The sequence below is a fragment of the Rhinopithecus roxellana genome, chromosome 2, assembly GCF_007565055.1.
Source record: "Rhinopithecus roxellana isolate Shanxi Qingling chromosome 2, ASM756505v1, whole genome shotgun sequence".
Taxonomy (NCBI): Eukaryota; Metazoa; Chordata; class Mammalia; order Primates; family Cercopithecidae; genus Rhinopithecus; species Rhinopithecus roxellana.
The window spans coordinates 143,749,643-143,759,368 of NC_044550.1; positions in this window are offsets into that span (position 1 = coordinate 143,749,643).

Consider the following 9,726-nt stretch of genomic DNA (forward strand, 5'->3'; position numbering starts at 1 on the left):
TCGTGAACTGCCCGCCTCGGGCTCCCAAAGTACTGGGATTACCGGCGTGAGCCACTGTACCCAGCCTTTTTATGTATTTTTTTTTTTTTTTTTTTTTTGAGGAGTAGGCATGAAATTAGCAGCACAAAATGAAAGACGGAATAAAAACTGAAACGTGATCCCTGAAAATTTATCACAGTACAAGATGAGAAGAGAAAACTACAGGACGTTTGTCATTTAGCAGAGTCCTTCCAGCTGGGAGAGTGACAGAAACTCTGTGACTTGTCAGCCAAAGTCCTGGGGTCTTGGGAAAGTTCCTAATGAGCGGTGCTTTCTACCAGCTGCAAGCCAGCTGCTTAACTGACATCTGGAAATGACTAATGGAAATTAGGGGAGGCCACAAAAGAAATCAGGCTCGGGGAAAACACGGATTATAGAAACCCTACACATTTCTAGGATCATTATATTCTAGAAATACATATAATATACATATACATATAATACATTATATGTATTTCATATGTGTATGTATATGTATTTCATGTATATGTATTACATTACATATAATCCTGGATTTTACTATTTTTTTTTTTTTTTAGTTTTAGTTTTTTGAGACAACATCTCGCCCTGTTACCCAGGCTAAAGTACAGTGGTGCAATCTTGGCTCACTGCAGCCTTCACCTTAGGGTTCAAGTGATTCTTGTGCCTCAGTCTTCTAAGTAGCTAGGAATACAGGCACGCACCACCACACCTGGGTAATTTTTGTAATTTTAGTAGAGATGGGGTTTTGCCATGTTGGCCAGGCTGGTCTCGAACTCCTGGCCTCAAGAGATCTGCCCACCTCAGCCTCTCAAAGATCTGGGAATACAGGCATGAGGACCACACCTGATGAGTTTTACTATTTTTTAAAACAAGGGTTTCTTAAAATAATAAATCAGTTGACCCAAGATATTCTGGGAATGAGCCAGATTGCTTATCCCTTGGATTGCTCAGCATCCTGCCCCAGGGATCCAGGTATGGGAAAGCTTTTCCCTCTGCTTATGTTCAAGGTACTCAATCCTTATCCCATGATGTGCCTGAGTTCAGGATTAGGACAGCCCAAAATATTAGGCAAAGCTAAGAACATCAATAGGGTTCCACTTGCCTTCAACGTACCCCTCCATGCCCTCCAACCAGGAAACACAAGCATTGACTTCATCCACCCATCTCTCTCCCTTACTTTATGATAATCATGCACAGGGCCTAATTTGGAGGGAAAAGTTTTTGCCTCATTCAACCAGAGTCCAGAGAGGAATTTTCTTCTCAAAGTGGAGATCCGTCTTATCTCCCCCACCTCTTGCCTTGGAGTTAGAGTCCCAGGAGATGGTCCGGGGACCCTGAGCAAGTGGTGGCATGCCTGTTGTGACCTTAGCCCACATCATATCTATTCCCTGCTCTAGGCAGTTTGCAACACACCCAGGTCCTGCTGCCCAGGACACTCACCTCCTTTCTAATCCTGTGTTTAGAGAAACACTCCAGTTTGCTCCTTGTCCCACAGCCTCAGAACTTGATTCAAGGGGAGGGAGTGAACAAACCTTCTCAGTTGTCAAAGGTCTTTGCTATCTGAGCATTGCAACAGCAAAAGCAAATGGCCTAATCTCTTACTTAGATAGGCAGGGCCAGAGCTAAGGCAAAGAATCTTGTTTGTTGTAGAATAATAGAATGCAGAACGGGTAGTTGCCTCTGAGATCATCTGGCCCACAGTGCACAAATGAGGAAACTAAGACCCAGAAAGATGAAATAACTTGCCCAAGGTCACTCAGGCAGTATGAATAACACCAGTCGCCCCAACTTATTAAGCTCCTACTATGTTACCTACTATAGGGCAAAGCTTTTACCTGTCTTATGTCTCCTCACCACAACCTTGCAGGATAGGTACTATAATCTCTGATTCACAGGAAGGAAATGGAAGCCCAGAGAAGGCAGGTGACTTGCCCAGGGGAGTCCCCCCTGCTTAACACAAAGTCAGGTTTGCTTTTCTTTTATTTGTTTGTTTGTTTTTGAGACAGAGTTTTACTCTTGTCACCCAAGCTGGAGTGCAGTGGTGTGATCTTGGCTTACTGCAACCTCCACCTCCTGGGTTCAAGTGATTCTCCTGCCTCAGCCTCCCAAGTAGCTGGGATTGCAGGCTCCTGCCACCACACCCGGCTAATTTTCATTTATTTATTTATTTATTTATTTATTTATTTATTTATTTGTATTTTTACTAGAGACAGGGTTTCAGCATGTTGGCCAGGCTGGTCTCGAACTCCTGACCTCAGGTGATCAGCCTGGCTGGGTCTCCCAAAGTGCTGGGATTACAGGCGCGAGCCACCGCGCCCAGCCAAAGCCAGGTTTTCACTCTCTCGGCCACCACTCTCTAAATTGAGACCCTGTTTTGTCAGTGGGGTTGTCAGAATGCTGGATTTTCCACATCTAAGACATGATATGACATGATTGGCAGGTTGCAAGTGCCATTTCGTAAGAGACCAGTACAACAGGGAGAAGAAACTACCTGGCCTCTGCAGAACGGAAGAATTAAGCTCTCAGCTTGGCTTTCCATAGACCTCTCCAAAAAGGCTATGAAATGTTGACAAACGAGTTAAATTGGATCAAATGCCAGCCACTGTGCACTTACTTCCTGATTAGTGGTATCCATGGCCCTTGTCGTTGAGGACACAGAAAGCAAAGAGGACGTTAGCTTTCTCACGGGGTGGTGTGAAATCAGAGGTTCCTCGCAGCCCTGGGAGGGGGGGCCGAGCTGGGTTTGTGTCTCTTCTTGCCCCATCCCTCTCCTGCTGCTTGGTGTCTTTTCCTTCCTTCATGTCCCAACCTCCCCTGCAAGGCCCTATTCCACACCAGACCTCTGCCCCAGTCCTCCTTCCCTCCATCCCATAAACACTACCTGTCCCATGTGCCTTTCCTCTGGGGCCTGCTCTCTGTCCTCTGGGCTGACTGATAAGCTGATCCATGTGATGTGCTCAAGAGAAACTTGCTCCATTTAGGTAACACATTTGAGATTTAAAAGGTGGAGTTGTCAAGTCTCTGAGCCATCTGTCAGGGGTACATCTGGGGAGCCAGGAAGGCGTTGGAGGGGCCATACAATCACAGGCTGAGTCACTCATTTCTAGGGTTGTCACAAGCCTGATGCTCTCTCTGTGCCCTCTTCTCAAACTTCGGGGGACAAGGTTTCCAGAGATCTGTCCATGCAAAGTATATAGTAAGCGAAACTTCTATGCATCTGTTTCCTCACACAAATGCCACACTTAATGAGAGACGTGGTAATTCCCAACTGTACCGTTGGTCACTCCCAATTATCTTTCTGTGTATCAAGAAAAATTAAAGCTGTGCTTAAATAATCTTAATAGCAAAATAAGATTATTCTGGTAATTTTGAACCCTTATTATGGATCAGTCTCTGCATATCGATCTCTAATCTTTATCACAACCTCAAGAGGTTAATATTATCACCCATTTTATTGATAAAGAAACTGAGATTCAGTGACTGGCCCAGGTTCTCTTAAGAAGAAAGTCTGAGAAAGGTCTGTCTGACCCCATGGTCCTTACTCTTCCTTTTGTGCAAGGATGTGTCCCTTAGCTCAAAGTGTGCCGGTAGCTCAGGCTGGAGTTGGCTTGTGCTGGTTCCTGAGAGTTGATTGTTAAATTTTCAGAAATTAGGCAAACCAGTGGTTAAACACAGCCATTACCAAAAGTAAAATATATAAACCTTATGATGTTAGTTGTGGGTTAGTAAATACAAAAAAAAAAAAAAAAAGAAAGAAAAAATATATAAACTTTGATATGTCTTTATGAGCAGTGTGAAAACAGACTAATACAGTAAATTGGTACCAGTAGAGTGGGGCACTGCTGAAAAGATACCTGAAAATGTGGAAGCGACTTTGGAACTCACAGGCAGAGGTTGGACAGTTTGGAGGGCTCAGAAGAAGACGGGACAATGTGGGAAAGACTGGAACTCCTTAGAGACTTGTTGAACGGCTTTGACCAAAATGCTGATAATGATATGGACAATAAAGTCCAGGCTGAGGTGGTCTCAGATGGAGATGAGGAACTTGTTGGGAACTGGAGCAAAGGTGACTCTTGTTGTGTTTTGGCAAAGAGACTGGCAGCATTTTGCCCCTGCCCTAGAGATTTGTGGAACTTTGAACTTGAGAGAGATGATTTAGGGTATCTGGCAGAAGAAATTTCTAAGCAGCAAAGCATTCAATAGGTGACTTGGGTGCTGTTAAAGGCATTCAGTTTTTTTTGTTTTTGGTTTTTGAGATGGAGTTTCACTCTTGTTGCCCAGGCTGTAATGCAATGGTGCAATCTCAGCTCACCGCAACCTCTGCCTCCCAGGTTCAAGCAATTCTCTTGCCTCAGCCTCCCAAGTAGCTGGGATTGCAGGCATGCACCACCACACCTGGCTAATTTTTTGTATTTTTAGTAGAGACAGGGTTTCACCATATTGGGTAGACTGGTTTTGAACTCCTGACCTCAGGTCATCCACCCGCCTGGCCTCCCAAAGTGCTAGGATTACAGGCATGAGCCACCATGCCTGGCTCAGGCATTCAGTTTTATAAGGGAAGCAGAGCATAAAAGTTTGGAAAATTTGCAATCTGACAATGTGATAGAAAAGAAAGTCCCATTTTCTGGGGAAAAATTCAAGCTGGCCACAGAAATTTGCCTAAGTGATGAGGAGCCAAATGTTAATCACCAAGACAATGGGGAAAATGTCTCCAGGGCATATCAGAGACCTTTGGGGCAGCCCCTCCCATCACAGGCCCAGAGGCCTAGGAGAAAAAAATGGTTTTGTGGGCCAGGCCCAGGGTCCCCGTGCTGTGTGCAGTCTAGTGACTTGTTGCCCTGCGTCTCAGCCACTCCTCCACTATGGCTGAAAGGGACCAGCGTAGAACTTGAGCCCTGGCTTCAGAGGGTGCAAGCCCTAAGCCTTGGCCACTTCCGTACGGTGTTGAGCCTGCGGGTGCACAGAAGTCAAGAACTGGGGTTTTGGGAACCTCCACCTAGATTTCAGAGAATGTATGGAAACACCTGGATGCCCAGGCATAAGTTTGCTGCAGGGCGGGGGGCCCTCATGGAGAATCTCTGCTAAGGTAGTGTGGAAAGGAAATGTGGGGTCAGAGCCCCTACACAGGGTCCCTACTGGGGCACTGCCTAGTGGTGCCATGAGAAGAGGACCGCCATCCTCCAGACTCCAGAATGGTAGATCCACTGACAGCTTGCACGGTTGCCTGAAAGTGATGGGCACTCAACACCAGCTTGTGAAAGCAGCTGGGAGGGAGGCTGTACCTTGCAAAGCCATAGGGGTGGAGCTGCCCAAGACCATAGGAACCCCCCTTTTGCATCGGTGTGGCCTGGATGTGAGACATGGAAGAAAGGAGGCCATTTTGGAGCTTTAAGATTGACTGCTCTGCTGGATTTCAGACTTGCCTGGGGCCTGTAGCCCCTTGTTTTGTCCCATTTCTCCCATTTGTAATGGCTGTATTTGCCTAATGCCTGTACCCCCATTGTAACTAAGAAGTAACTAATTTGCTTTCAGTTTTACAGGCTTACAGGCAGAAGGGGCTTGCCTTGTCTTGAATGAGACTTTGAACTGTGCACTTTTGAGTTAAAGTTGAAATGAGTTAAGACTTTGAGGGACTGCTGGGAAGGCGTGATTGGTTTCGAAATGTGAGGACATGAGACTTGGGAGGGGCCGGGGCAGAATGATATGGTCTGGCTGGGTCCCTACCCAAATCTCATCTTGAATTCCCATGCGTTGTGGGAGGGACCTGGTGGGAGGTAATTGAATCATGGGGGCAGGTCTTTCCCGTTCTGTTCTCGTAGTAGTGAATAAGTCTCATGAGATCTGATGATTTTATAAGGGGGAGTTTTCCAGCGTCAGCCCGCTCTTTAACTCCCACCATCCATGTAAGACGTATCTTGTTCCTCCTTGCCTTCCACCATGATTGTGAGGCCTCCCCAGCCATGTGGAACTGTCAGTCCATTAAACCTCTTTGTTTTGTAAATTGCCCAGTCTCGGATATGTCTTTATCAGCAGCTTGAAAAAAGACTAATCCAACCTCTTGCTTCTCTGACTGTGGCTTCTCAGAAACATGCATGGGCTCCTTTTTTTCTAACTGCCCTGTAACTGTTGATGTTCCTCAAAATTCTATTTGCATCCTGCCTCCTTTGTCATTGTGCATGTTATTCCCGTCTGATCTTCATCCCATGACCTTGGCTGCCAAATGGATGTATATCAAGTATTGGTTTCTGAAAGAATCGTAGAAAACAGCACTTCTTTTCCCCTTCCGTACTCTGAATAAACTGAGAAATGAAACAATAACTAAAATGGGTGCTAAAACCACACAAAAATCCGATGTAATTCTATATACTAGAAATAATCCAAAAATGAAATTAACAATTCCATTTACAACAGCATCAAAAAGAATAAAATACTTTGGAATAAATTTAACTAAGATATAGGAGACTCGTACACTGACGCTGGGCACAGTGGCTCACACCTGTAATCTCAGCACTTTGGGAGGCCGAGGCAGGAGGATTACTTGAGCCTAGGAGTTTGCAACCACCCTGGGTAACACAGTGAGACCCTATCTCTAAAAAAAAGGATAAAAGAGAAACAAGCAAAAGACTTTACACTAAAAACTATAAAACATTGCTAAAATAAATTAAAGAACACCTAAATAGGAAAAACATCTTGTATTCATGAATTGGATCATTTAATTTTGTTAAGAGAGCAGTACTTCCCTAAGTGATCTACAGATTCAATGCAATACTTACTTATCAAAATCCCAACAGTCTTTTTTGAAGAAATGGAAAAACTGGTCCTAAAATTTATATAAAATTACAAGGGACCCTGATAGCCAAAATAATCTTGAAAAAGAAGAATAAATTTAGAGGACTCACTCTTTCCAATTTGATTTTATTTTACTTATTTATTTATTTATTTTATTTTTATTTATTTATTTATTTTGAGATGGAGTTTTGCTCTTGTTGCCCAGGCTGTAGTGCAATGAGGCAATCTTGGCTTACTGCAACCTCTGTCTCCCAGGTTCAAGTGATTCTCCTGCTTCAGCCTCCCTAGTAGCTGGGATTACAGGCGCACATCACCACACCTGGCTAATTTTTTGTATTTTTAGTAGAGACAGGGTTTAACCATGTTGGTCAGGCTGGTCTCAAACTCCCGACCTCAGGTGATCCACCCACCTAAGCCTCCCAAAGTGCTGGGATTACAGGCGTGAGCTACCGTGCCCGGCCTTATTTTTATTTTTGAAGGTACATTAGCATCTTCCCAATTTTAAAACTTACTACAAAGCTATGGTAATCAAGATGGTGTGGTATCAGCATAAGGGTAGACATACAGACCAATGAAATACAATTGAGAATCTAGAAACACACCCATACATCTCTGGTCGATTGATTTATGATAAGGGTGCCAAGACTGCTCAATAGGGAAATAATAGTCTTCAACAAATTGTGGTGGGACAATGAAATATCCAAAAGAATGAAGTTGGACCCCTATATCACACCATAAGCAAAGATTAACTCAAAATGAATCAAAGATCTAACTATAAACTATAAAATTCTTCAAATAAAACAAGGGAGCCGGGAGCAGTGGCTCATGCCTGTAATCCCAGCATTTTGGAAGGCCGAGGCGGGTGGATCACCTGAGGCCAGGAGTTCGAGAACAGCCTGGCCAACATAGGGAAACTCCATCTCTACTAGAAATACAAAAATTAGCCGGGCATGGTGGTGAGCGCCTGTAATCCCAGCTACTCAGGAGGCTGAGGCGAGACAATTTCTTGAACCCGGGAGGCAGAGGTTGCAGTGAGCCGAGATCATACCACTGCACTCAAACCTGGGTGACAGAGTGAGACCCTGTCTCAAAAAAAAAAAAAAAAAAAAAAAAAACCACAGGGGAAAATCTGCATGACCTTGGATTTGACAATGGAATCTTAGACGTGACAACAAAAGTACAAGAAGCAAAAAAAGACTGGGTGTGGTGGCTTATGCCTGTAATCCCAGCACTTCGGGAAGCTGAGGTAGGTAGATTGCTTAAGTCCAGGAGTTTGACACCAGCTGGGGCAACATGGCATAACCCTGTCTCTACAAAAAAAAAAAAAAAAAGCCAGGTGTGGTGGTATGTTCCTGTAGTCCCAGCTACTCAGGAGGCTGATGTGGGAGGATCGCCTGAGCCTGGGAGGTGGAGGTTGCAGTGAGCTGAGATCGTGCCACTGTACTCCAGCCTGGGTGACAGAGTGAGACACTGTCTCAAAAAAAAAAAAAAAAAAAAAAAACCAAAAAAACCAACCAAACAAGCAAACAAACAAAAGGAACAACAACAACAACAAAATGATAAATTGGACTGCATAAAAATTAAAAACTTTTGTGTATCAAAGGACATAATCAAGAAAATGAAGAGACAACACATAGATGGGAGAAAATATTTGCAAATCATGTATCTGACATGGGTTTGGTATCCGGACAACCCAAACCAAGTAACCAAATAACAAGCAGACATTTCTCCAAAGAATATGTACGATGGCCAGTAGGCACATAAGAACATTCTCAATAGCATTAGTCATTAGGGGAATGCAAATCAAAACACAATGAGATACTATTTCATACTCACTAGGTTGGCTAAACTTCGTTTTAATGGAAAATTACAAGTGTAGGAAAAAAAAGTGTACTTTTTTTCCAATTTCTCCAATGGAGAAATTGGAACCCTTTTATACCACTGATAGGAAGGTAAAATGGTGCAGAAGCTGTGAAAAACACTTTGATAGTTCCTTGAAAGTTAAACAGAATTACCATAGGGCCTAGCAATTGTATACTTCCATATATGTCTAAGAGAAACGAAAGCAGGTGTTCATTATTCATAATAGCTATGAATAATGTGGAAAAGAAGTCACTTCTTTTTTGAGACAGTCTGGCTCTGTCACCCAGGCTGGAGTGCAGTGGCATGATCTCAGCTCACTGCAGCCTCCCGAGCTCAAGGGATCCTCCCACGTCAGCCCCCCAAGTAGCTGGGACAACAGTGTATGACACCCCTTCTGGCTAATTTTGGCATTGTTTGAGGAGATGGGATCTCACTATGCCCAGCTGGTCTCAAACTCCTTGGCTCAAGTGATTCACCCACCTTAGCTTCCCAAAGTGCTGGGATTACAGGCATGAGCCATTGTGCCTGGCCAAATTACATATTTTTTGTAAAAAAATTATTTTTTACAAAAAGTGGAAACAATACAAATATTTATCAACTGTGGAACTGAGAAACAAAATGTGGCATGTCCATGCAGTGGATATTATTCACACATAACAAGAAATGAAGTACTGATACCTGCAACAATATTGATGAAACTTGAAAACATGACACTAAATGAAAGAAGCTAGTCGTGAATGGCCACATATTGTATGATTCTATTTACTTGAAACATCCAGAATAGGCAACTCCATTGAGACAGAAGGCAGATTCATGATTTCCAGGAGCTGGGAATAGAAGATATGGGAAGTGACTGCTTAATGAGTTTGGTTTTTGGTGTTTTTGTTTGTTTTTGCAGGCAGGTGATAAAAACGGTCTTGAATTATGTAGTGATGATAGTTACACAACAGTGTAAATATAATAAAAACCACTGAATTGTATACTGTAAAATGATTAAAATGGCAAATTTTATGTCATGTTAATTTTACCTCAATTAAAAAAATAAATGGGCCA